The following is a 12,823-nucleotide window of genomic DNA, read 5'->3' as shown; positions in this document are numbered from 1 at the left end:
TCATGTTTTCCAACATGGGATGGGATCCACACAAATATTATACAATAGTTATTATCATTGGCAAAAATCCCATTCCATTTAATATTACAAGCTACTTCAGACATACATTGTGATGGGTTATTTAAGGACTGCAGAGCACTTTTAGTCACAGAATATCACCTAGTATCACATTTGGAGCGAAGGGACTTCATGACAAACCACCAACATGGGTTCAGGGAGGGTAAATCTTGCCTCACATGGTTTAATAGAATTCTACGATCAGGTGACAAAGGATTAAGCAAGAAGAAGGTTGGACAGACTGCATTTTCTTGGACTGTCTGAAAGCCTTTTGCACAGTCCCCCATAAGAGGCAAGTATGTAAGTTGAAGAAACAGGCAGGAACAACAGGTAAAGTGCTCCAGTGGATATGGGAGTACCTAAGCAATAGGAAGCAGAGAGTTACAGTGAGGGGTGGGACCTCAGATTAGCGTGGTCACCAGTGGGGTCCCACAGGGCTCTGTACTCGGACCTATCCAGTTTCTGATATATGTAAATGATCTTTCAGAGGGGCTCCCCCTCCACGCCGGATGGGGCTTGGTGGTCGGCTGCCGGAGTGTGATGCTCCATGGGGACAGTCCTCTGTCCTTTTGTGGCCTTATGCTCCTGCTGCTGTCTTCTCCAATTGTAACCTAGTAAAACAACAGTAACTGCCCAAGTAAAACAGAAACAAGCAACACTTAGTGGGCCAGTCAGAGGCTTAGGGCCCACGCAGGAATATCCTTTCAAAAAAAAAATCTCCAATTATGCTGGATTGCTTTTTCTTTTCCTTATGTTTTGTTTTTCTCTTCCCCTCTTCTCCTATTTACTTGTCGCTTCCTCTCAACCTTTTGCTAGTTTTGATTATTCTTTTGGACTTCTTCTATTTTGACGCCCGGGTGTTTGAGGAGGCATACTCTTGCACCTGTAGAATTGCAGTACACGACGTCGAGAGCGAGGGGACCCTTTTGTTGTCAATCCTCCTTTCTTCACTGAACCCGATCTCGAAGGACTAACGGTTCTTAAGGTAGTGTTCGTGGGGTGTATACTCACGACGCACTCCTAGGGGGCCTTGACATGATCGGCGATAGCTTCTTGTTGGGAGTCCTGCCTCTAACTGTGGCTCCATGGTGGGTATGGGTGCACATTCCGTGAATGAATGTCTGACTCAAGTTTTATGTCGAATTCTGTTGTTCTAATCCCTTCTCAGGCTCGTGGAGTGGGCGACCTAGCCCCCGGAATCAGACCGTGTTGGAAGACCGGGCTCTGTAGCCCCCGCTGCATTGGGCTCCTGACCTTACTCCTCCTCTGACCCTCCTGACTACTCCCCTTGGCTCCCCTCCCTCTCTCCTCTGTGGTTGGGTCGAGCCCCAAACCCCCAGTGGTGTACCCAGTGGTACAAAATGAAGCCATGAGAATAATCTGGGAATGCCAAAGAAATATTATGATTGAGATAATGAGGATATGATTGAACTGATAGAGTATTGGGGATAGAATTTCAGATATAAATGAAGCTTCGGCGATTAGATTAATGAGAGGCAATGGAGCTAATGAATTAATCCTCTCACTTCAACAGGTGGGAAGAAATGAATAACGTATGTTAGAGTATAATAATATCCTTAAGTTCTCATGTTACAAAATATGATGTCTATCAAGACTACATTGCATTGCCAAAGAAACAATTAACACAAACATGAAATGAATGTAAATTTAGTAATTTTTCCCTCCATTTCCGTCCATGGGGAGTTGTCCGACTGTTCAAGTTACCGCTGTCTGATAGTTATGATTTCAGTTGACACTTTTGATTGATAATCGATTTTGACCATTTTGGCATAATTTTCACAACTACTTCAATATTTTTTTTCTCCCTTCCTATTTATGCTACGATGCTGAAACTTGGACCAGATGAAACACTTTTCGTATAGAACTTGTCAAAAAAGTTTGATTGAAATCGAACGAGTTTTCATTTATTGCATTTTTGGAACCTGACGCCCCCTTAAGAAGCACTAGCGCCTTGGACCCAGACGCCCCACACTGTAACTGCTTCTTGCTCAACTCCTGTACACCCGATACAGTCACAGCTAATGCTATTCTTACCTATGTCTTCAACCTGTATTACTGTAAACCATTTTTCCTGAGCTTTTGTTTCACCATTTTCCACCACACTGGCCGGAGAATTCATTTTCCTGAGACTCTTCCATCCGTGAGACTCCATCCTCTTCCTTACTTTATGCCCCCCCCCCCTCCCCCAATACACTCCCCACTACACCTTATCTGTTTGCCATAGCTAACTTTTCTAGAGCTTCAATCCACTTGTCCAACTTTTTGAGGTATTCCGGAAACACGGTCCTCCCCATAATTGGTGAGGTCGCTGCAGCAGACTGACGACAAGATGACTCTGGGGGTTGTGATTGATTGATTGATAGATAAAGATTAAGCCACCCAAAAGGTGGTACGGGCATGAATAGCCCGTAAGTGGTGGCCCTTTTGAGCCATTACCAGTATCAAGAGCTGATACTGGAGATCTGTGGAGGTGCGACTGCACCCTGCGTGACGGGAGATGTCTCCCCCGTGACTCTACAAGAATGTAAACATCATGCTATGTACCCTCACAAACCCAATGTACTTTCTTCTATGTACATATAAATAAATAAATAAATTACGTACGTTCATGTTATGTTTTTAAATGTGTGAATAGGTTCAAAAGGTGAGAGTAGTAACCACTCTGGGCATTTAAAATCCACCAGGGAGCGCGTGTCCGCCATGATGACGTCACGGTCTCCCGACGGGCCCACTTGACAGGGAGATGATTTTCTTGCCTCAAGCAATTACAATCATGCGGCGACTATAATAATTAGAACAAATCTTATAAATAAAATATATTCTGGTATATAACACTACCGGAAATATGTATTTACATTTACTAAAGGTTGTATGATTATAGTGTAAATAGAGAGGATTAATGTAATTTTCAGGCGTTGGTGGAGCTACCTGGATCAAGGGAACTTTTTGTTTATTGAAATATTTACAAAAAGTGCAGTGAGTTATTTATTTGACAAAGTTTGGTGTATGTAAATGAATTAAATTATACATTCCCGCGAGGGCACTCTCTGGGGGCACCCCGAGCGGGACCCCAGCGGGCCCTGGGGCGCGCCGAGCAGGCCCAGCCCTGTGTGTATAGGGAGGGTCCCCCGGAGACGCTCTGCAGGGGGGCTGCAGCACGAGGACATTCTTTGTACGCGCATAAATGCGCCATCCATATTGTTCGTGGTTTGAAGGGTATCCGCGGACACATGACTGGTTAGTCTTACGCTTGTGAGTCACGAATGAATGTTGAAACAATTGATTATATTGTGGAAAAACTTTACTCTCATGATTGTCTACAATAAGGCTAGGCTAGTACCCCCCTTGTTTACACATAACACACTAAGGCTAGGCTAGTGCCTACTTGTCTATACATAACACACTAAGGCTAGGCTAGTGCCTGCTCGTCTATACATAACACACTAAGACTAGGCTAGTGCCTGCTCGTCTATACATAACACACTAAGGCTAGGCTAGTGCCTGCTCGTCTATACATAACACACTAAGACTAGGCTAGTGCCTGCTCGTCTATACATAACACACTAAGGCTAGGCTAGTGCCTGCTCGTCTATACATAACACACTAAGACTAGGCTAGTGCCTGCTCGTCTATACATAACACACTAAGGCTAGGCTAGTGCCTGCTCGTCTATACATAACACACTAAGACTAGGCTAGTGCCTGCTCGTCTATACATAACACACTAAGGCTAGGCTAGTGCCTGCTCGTCTATACATAACACACTAAGACTAGGCTAGTGCCTGCTCGTCTATACATAACACACTAAGGCTAGGCTAGTGCCTGCTTGTCTATACATAACACACTAAGGCTAGGCTAGTGCCTGCTTGTCTATACATAACACACTAAGGCTAGGCTAGTGCCTGCTTGTCTATACATAACACACTAAGGCTAGGCTAGTGCCTGCTTGTCTATACATAACACACTAAGGCTAGGCTAGTGCCTGCTTGTCTATACATAACACACTAAGGCTAGGCTAGTGCCTGCTCGTCTATACATAACACACTAAGACTAGGCTAGTAGTACCTGCTTGTCTATACATAACACACTAAGGCTAGGCTAGTGCCTGCTTGTCTATACATAACACACTAAGGCTAGGCTAGTGCCTGCTCGTCTATACATAACACACTAAGGCTAGGCTAGTGCCTGCTTGTCTATACATAACACACTAAGGCTAGGCTAGTGCCTGCTCGTCTATACATAACACTAATGTTATCGTATCGTTGTGCTCAGTTACCGGAAGTGACTGGTGGCTGAGCAGTGAAGACGCAGCATCACCAGTATGAGAGATAAACATCCCCTCGATAATTCTCATAGTCTGAACCCACGTGAGAAACATCAGAAATATGTGCATTTTCGCTTTTCTTATATTGTTTGAGTTAGGAAAATACAATATTCTCACATATAAATACTATCCTTAAAATATTACCTTTGTACCCACAATAACATATCAGGATTGAGAAATATATTAGTAAATATTAATTAAATAGTAAATGTTTGAAAGTCTGGCCACTTGAGTTCGAGCTGTGTCTAGGTACAAGACAGGATGAACAACCCAGCCGACTTTCTTAAGGATATGGAGGTGTAGGTGGTGCTAATTGATTTATATTTTGCATCCCATACCCATCCTGTCGACGGGAATGCACCCTATACCCATCCTGTGGGCGGGAATGCACCCCTATACCCATCCTGTGGGCGGGAATGCACCCCTATACCCATCCTGTGGGCGGGAATGCACCCCTATACCCATCCTGTGGGCGGGAATGCACAATGTTAAGAGACATAATGAGTTTAGGAACTGAAGTCCACCATTCATATTGGTAAATAAATTAGTCTTGATTAGCTAGTTAGTTTAATGAATATATCAGTAATCTTTGTAATAATTTTAATTCATATTGTCGGGGGACTGGCAGCCAGTGACTATAATTTTAAGGTACCTGGAGCTTTGCAATTACTTTATTCATTATCGTATTCTTGAAGATATCCTCACAGTGTACCCAAAATTTGCCAGTGCAGGCTACTAAACATATGGCCCTGTATGACTAACCATCCTAACCTAACTTCATCTTCTTAGTTTCCTACACTGAGCTTTAAATTTGCTCTGTACCTGGTGTTACCCAATCTCCTAATTTTTATGTAATATCAAACAACCTTATCATTGTGTTCATTGCTGTCTTCTTCTATGTGCTAGCCATATGCTGTATTGTGACTACCAATTTTTGTCAACTACCATTCAAGCTGTCATTGCAATCAATCTTATATTGTTTCTGCTGTATTGTGCCTACCAATTTTTGTCAAATACCATTCAAGCTGTCATTGCAATCAATCTTATATTGTTTCTGCTGTATTGTGCCTACCAATTTTTGTCAACTACCATTCAAGCTGTCATTGCAATCAATCTTAGCTACCTATGTGCTTTAATATACTCTACCTACAATTTTCTCTTTTTTTTTATGCCATGTAACTGTTATCATTTTTTTGTCTATAAATTTTGCAAGTATTTACCTCCTTAAAATTTTCTTAGATTAAGGACCTGCCCGAAACGCTGCGCGTGCTAGTGGCTTTACAAGACTGTAATTACCATATTTGTATCCTCACATTCCTTATGTACATTCTTGTATATGCATAAATAAATAAATAAATCCTGCGAGATGGGGACTTGTATTACCACTGCTACCTTATTCACTCTTGTGTTGATGATATCCTCAAAATGCATCCGGAGTCTGCCAGTGCAGACTGCTTATCACATGCCTCTGTATGACTAACCATCCTGTGTGATGGGGATTTTTTAGCATCACCTAGTTAGCTCTTTTGACACGCTGTACTCCACTTCATATAGTCTAGGGCAGCTGCACTAATGCAGATGTACCTCATGTGTTAATAAAAAAAACAAAGTTTATTTCGAGGTCTCTCCAAGGTGGAAGTACTGACCCTCCCCAAGATGCAAACCGACAAAAAGGTGAGTAACTCTTGGGTATCTGTTTACTACTAGGTGAACAGATGGCATGAGGTGATAAGAAATGCGCCCAACCACTTCTGTTCCGCACAATTGGTTCAAGAACTGGATCACACTAGTCTTTAGGTTGAGCAAGTTACATCTGAGGTGGTCCAGTTACTCAGTTTAATTTACTAATCCCACACCCACCAGTGGGCCGGGGGGGGGGGGGGGTGGAAGGTTACACCCTAGTGCCTGCACCACCTATGGTACACCCTAGTGCCTGCACCATCTATGGTACACCCTAGTGCCTGCACCATCTATGGTACACCCTAGTGCCTGCACCATCTATGGTACACCCTAGTGCCTGCACCATCTATGGTACACCCTAGTGACTGCACCACCTATGGTACACCCTAGTGCCTGCACCATCTATGGTACACCCTAGTGCCTGCACCATCTATGGTACACCCTAGTGCCTGCACCACCTATGGTACACCCTAGTGCCTGCACCATCTATGGTACACCCTAGTGCCTGCACCACCTATGGTACACCCTAGTGCTTGCACCACCTATGGTACACCCTACGGTACACCCCTCAACTATGCTGGAGTAAAATGATAGCAAATTTGTTAAACATGAACGGCCATTTGTAAAACCATGTTGTGAATCATTTATGAATTTATGCTTTTCAATATGAAGACGAATGGTATTTGCAATTATCGATTCAAGTAACTTTTCCACAATAGACGTTAGGCTAATTGGCCGATAGTTTGACGCAAGTGATCTAGCTTCTTTCTTAAAAATTGGTACCACATTAGCAACCTTCCATGACTCTGGCACTCTGCCTGACTCTAATGATTTATTAAATATGGTAGACAATGGTTCGCAAAGCTCCTCTTTGCATTCCTTCAGCACCCTGGTAAATACTTCGTCAGGCCCTGGGTAATTGTTTAGTTTGAGTTTCACTATTTGTTTAATAACATCCTCCCTGGTAACTGCTAAACTAGCCAACCTGTCCTCGTCCCCACCCACATAGACTTGTTCGGCTGAAGGCAGAGTGAAGTTCCTTTTTAGTAAATACAGAGATAAAATATCTATTAAAAATACTACTCATCTCTTCGTCATTATCCTTTATCTGACTTATCTCAGTTTTTAATGAACCTATCCTTTCCCTAATCTTTGTTCGATATAACTAAAAAAAAAAAAATGATTTGCCTTTGCTTACCCTGCTATGCGAACTTCATAGTTTCTTTTTGCCCTCATCTCTTTTTTTTTTTAACATTTCTAACCAGTTGTACAAATTCCTGTTTTAAACCGACTTCCCCATTCTTAATCCTTTTGTACCAAGCTCTCTTTCTACCTATAAGGTTCTTCAGATCCTTTGTTATCCATCTCGGGTCATTAGTATTCGATCTATTTAATTTGTATGGTATACTACGTTCCTGTGCTTTTCTTGGCTATGCACCCTATTTAGCAACCCTATATCTTGCATCCCATACCCATTCTATGGGCGGGAATGCACCCTATACCCATCCTGTGGGCGTTAATGCACCCTATACCCATCCTGTGGGCGGGAATGCACCCTATACCCTACACCCTAAAGACAATACAACTACATACAGCAAAGTATGGGTCCAAAGTCCAGTCCTAAATTTACCTATACCTGCATATATATTTTAGTTTTGATCAAACAATAAGCTGCTAGTAGAGAACAATACAGGCTTCCTGTCCCTTACATCGGAAATTTCAGTAATGCTCAAATTAGAACTGCTGTCTACACACAGAAATCACAATAGCGTGATACATCAAATGAACAAATCCATAAGGGTCGTGATGAGGGTTCGAACTTACGTCCAGGATGATCCCAGACACACCTTAGTCGATTACGCCACGACATGAAAAAAGAATTGCAACAAGGAGTACTAATGCCCTCACACCGCAGCCTCTCCGAGACACAAACTGAGATTTTTCACAATTCCCTCATGCATCCAGGTTCTATGAACAAGCTGTTCTCCCTCTTCGCAATTACTTCAATACACAGAAATCGCAATAGCGTGATACATCAAATAAAGAGGATGACTAAGGCGCATCTGGGATCATCCTGGACGTAAGTTCGAACTCCCTCATCACGGCCCTTGTGGATTTGCTGCATATTTATTATAGTTAGCGTTTAAAATTAACCATTTTCTTTCATAACAGGCTGCAACAACTATGGCTAACTATTATAAATAGCATTAATACTTAAACGTTTAATTCGCTTTATCGGGGACAGGAAGCCTGTGTACTTTTAATTGTATATTTATACTTCAGGCCTGTATCGAGGTCCTCAAAAGGTTGACTTACTGACTCCCCAGGATGCAACCCTACAAAAGTTGCCTCACTCCTAGCGACCTATTTACTGCCAGGAGGACTCAGGCAGTACTGGTGAGAGGAAACTTATCTAACCATTTCTGTCCAGACCGGGAATCGAGCCTGGAATCTCATATAGCTTTCTACTCCCCCTCCCGCCCCCCGTCCCATCCCAAATCCTTATCCTGACCCCTTCCCAGTGCTATATATTCGTAATGGCTTGGCGTTCCCCCCTTGATAGCCCCCTTCCCTTCCCATACACGGGCACAGGAAACTTGTTAGGCTTACTGAATTACCCATAGAAAGAAAGGTTAACGTGGGGCCTTCCCCAAGATGCAACCCCACAACGGTTGCCTAAGTCCTGGGTACATACTTACTGCTAGGTGAACAGTCACCTGCATGGGGAGTTACCTGTATATGTGTGTGTGTATATATATATATATATATATATATATATATATATATATATATATATATATATATATATATATATATATATATATATATATATATATATATATATATATATATATATATATATATATATATATACATATAGTTAAGCACTTTGTATTCACAATAACAATAAGCAAATTGCATACGAATTAAAGCTAGAATAAACAGAAAATAAAAGTACATTACCTGGACCTGTATCTTCTACACTTCGCGATACGTTTGCATGAAGGTGTTTCCTCCCGATGACTGCACGGGTGGAAAGTCAGCTCTTCAGGACCTTAAAAATCCAACATGCAAAATAGAAACTAGGAATATTGCAACATCCATTATAAACAATAATATTAATGCAAAGCGCAAGAGTTTCAGAGTCTCATTTGTGCTGATACCATCTCACAGATGTTCTGTCCAGCATGACGACACAGACAAGGCAGCTAAAATTACATGTGATAAGCCTGAAATTGAGTTGGAGATGAGCATTCCAATCTGTTGTAAAAGCCGCAATATTTCAGATAATTAGGTAAGACATAAGAGCAGCTACTGATACTCAGAGGCCAGAAAGCACGAGTATAAAGAGCTATGACATGTTTAGAACTGAGACTTATATGTACGGGCACCATAAAACATCTACTAGCCAGTGTGCCATTTTAGTTGCCAGAATTAGGCTGGGATATCGATATCTATGGCAGGTGACTGCAGGTAATGAATCCCCCAATGGTGAACATTCCAATGGTAAACTATGTGAACAAGAGCTGGGACATACTCTCCAACACTATATCTGTGATTGCCCTGTTATAAGGGACTTTAGACCAAATGGTATGAGGTACTTTGAGCTCTGTAATTACTTCATACACTCAGGAATATTGGAAGATATTCTTGTGCTGTTCCCAGATTTTGCTAGTGGAGGCTAAGAGATCAGCATTACGTTTTATGTTCTCACCTGATTTTTGGTCATAGTTTTTTTGTATTGAGGCTGGTATCTTCTCCCCTTATTCCATGTATGACTAACCGTCCTCTGAGATGGGAATAATAGTTGAACCTACAGCTAGTTCTTGATCTACACTGTGTAATATTTTATACAGAATAGGGAAGCAGCACATTGCTGTATTCACCTAGTTGTATTCACCTAGCTAGTGTTTGATGGGGTTGAGCTCTTCTCTTTCGACCCGCCTCTCAACTGTCAATCAATCAACTGTTACTAACTACTAACTAATTTTTTTCACACTGTGTATACATAAGTTTTGCTAAATAAAATCAACAACAAAACGAGTGGTGATGTTGTAAGACGAGGCACTCACGGTGCCACATCAATGGTCATGATTGGCCAGATGTTGGAAGTTATCGATGGCTTCTGTTTGTGTGAGGAGTAATGAGAAAAATAAACATGAGGGAAATGGACTCAGGATGGCAAAGATGAGTTGTGTTGATGGTGGCAGCAAAGTGTTGCTGTTCTATGGATAGTGTGAGGTTTAGTAGAGACTGAGTGTGTGAGTCGAAGTATGTTTGGGAGGTAGTCGCAGTTCAGATAGGTTAGGGTAGATTATGGTAGGGTAAGTTGAGTACATTAAGTAACATGAGGTTAATGTGTATAAGGTTAGGTTAGGGTGGCGTAGAATAGTTGAAGATGTGTTCGGTTATGTTGTAGTATTTCGGATTTTTACGCCTGGGATGGGTGAGAGTAGAGCAGACACCACAACACCTGTTGCCACAGGTGTTGATATAATGTACAACAGGTGTTGACTGACACGTGCTTGGTATCCAGTATATTTTGAGGCTGCCTCAGCTGAAATACTTGAATTTAGATATAAAGTGGATTTATATAAGAAGTGTTGATATGATACATTGATATTAAACATTAACAAAAATACTTGTGCCACTACTATTAATAATAATAATAATAATAATAATACTAATAGTTTATTTACAAGGGGGAACAATGGGTTCGTGAGAATACATAACATTGATATTTGTACATTCATGCAAAGCCACTAACACGCACAACGTTTCGGGACAGGTCCCCTAATCTAGCATATCAAGATGTAAAGATACATTGTAGCAAGGTTTTATATCAACAAATAACTACAATATATATTTTGACAGGATGATTACCCTGGCGAAGATATATATCTTAAGTACTAATATTGTGGTAAGTGGGAAGTACAAGACACAGTGTGAGTTTGTAGCACAAGGTAGGAAGATATGAGGATGAAATTAGGTACTTTTTGGTTTTTACTTTTGAACTTAGCAAAGGTGGGACAATTTTTGAATTCATCAGGGAGTGTGTGCCATAGACTGGGTCCTTTTATTTACATGGAGTGTTTGAACAGATTTAGTCTGACTCTGGGGATATCAAAGATATATTTATCTCTGGTGGATTGTTTAGATTTTATCCAGAATATTTACCCCTCCCCCCCCCCCCCCGGGCTTGTTCCTTAACACCCACAAGTAGCACACGCCTAGTAACACACACCACAAAGACTGGGAATGCATCTTCTGCCACACAAGTCACTACTTCACTATCTCCTGGAAAGTGAAGTAACCAACGACATTAAAAGAGCTTTAAGTGTCCCTAATTCTTGCAGTAACCATCAACACTGCCACTCTTCTGGTCAAAAAGTGTCCAGCAGCTGGACAGCCTCAGAAGTGTCCAGCAGCTGGACAGCCTCAGAAGTGTCCAGCAGCTGGACAGCCTCAGAAGTGTCCAGCAGCTGGACAGCCCTCAGAAGTGTCCAGCAGCTGGACACCCTCAGAAGTGTCCAGCAGCTGGACAGCCTCAGAAGTGTCCAGCAGCTGGACACCCTCATAAATACTGTCAAGCAGTATCCTCCCCCGCGATAGCCGCCACATAGTAATAAAGACTCACAATTTCAATGTGACCTCAACACAGTATATTTTTTTAGCAGTTCCCGTGGTGTAGTGGTTGACACTCGCCTGGCGTTTCGCGCGCCCTTTGTCCTGGGTTCATATCCTGGCCGGGGGAGGATTTACTGGGCGTCAATCCCTAACTGTAGCCTCTGGTTAACTCAACAGTAAAATGGGTACCTGGTTGTTAAACGATTTGGCGGGTCGTATTCCAGGGAACATAGGATTAAGGACCTGCCCGAAACGCTATGTTAGTGGCTGTACAAGAATGTAAGAACTCTTGTATAATGTTGTTGTTGTTGGAGATTTAGCTACTCAGGACGAAGTGTCCATGCAGCACGGGCTATGGTGAGCCCGTAATGTCTTGTATAAATAAATAAATAAATAAAGTATACATTCAACCAAAAAAAATCTACCACTTACGGGCTATTAATGCCCGTGCCACATCCAGTGTGACTTAATCTTCATTACTCAATCAATCAATCAGGATTTGGGGTGAGACGGGGGAAGGAATAGTGCCCAACCACCTGGACGGTCGGGGATTGAACGCCGACCTGCATAAAGCGAGACCGTCGCTTGCTCCCCGACACAATGAATTAAAATAATTCGGCTTCCTTTTTTTTTGAAGTAGGCTCGACCACTTATTAATAAGTTTAAAAAGTTACTTCTTGCTTGAGTATAATTTATTTAGAGTTGTATTTAGAAAGTTGTAATATATATTAGAATATCATAAACATCTGTTGGCAAAGAATTGCTTCAATATATCGCGACTTAAAGCGAATCAATTCCCAGGCCAACCAGCCTTCGGATGTCGACGACGTCATCAAGTTGCTAATCGAAACGTGTTATTTTGTGTTTTAATGTTCGCCTAGTAAAGGAATGCATTCAATTGATCACCTGTTAAGGTTGGGGGTTTTAAATTAATTTTGACATATCTTTTTGTTGATTTAGGAAGCCCGGTAATAAAGGTAAATTTCATATTATATTTGAAACTGCTGGCAATGTGTGTGTGACGTCAGAGCACAACAAGTATGGCGGTCATAGTGTGGTAAATATGTGGAGTGATTTGTTGATTCCTAAGTGAGTTCCCGCGTATACCGTTCAC

The sequence above is a fragment of the Procambarus clarkii genome, chromosome 56, assembly GCF_040958095.1.
Source record: "Procambarus clarkii isolate CNS0578487 chromosome 56, FALCON_Pclarkii_2.0, whole genome shotgun sequence".
In the NCBI taxonomy this organism is placed as follows: domain Eukaryota; kingdom Metazoa; phylum Arthropoda; class Malacostraca; order Decapoda; family Cambaridae; genus Procambarus; species Procambarus clarkii.
This window is presented reverse-complemented; position numbering follows the sequence as displayed.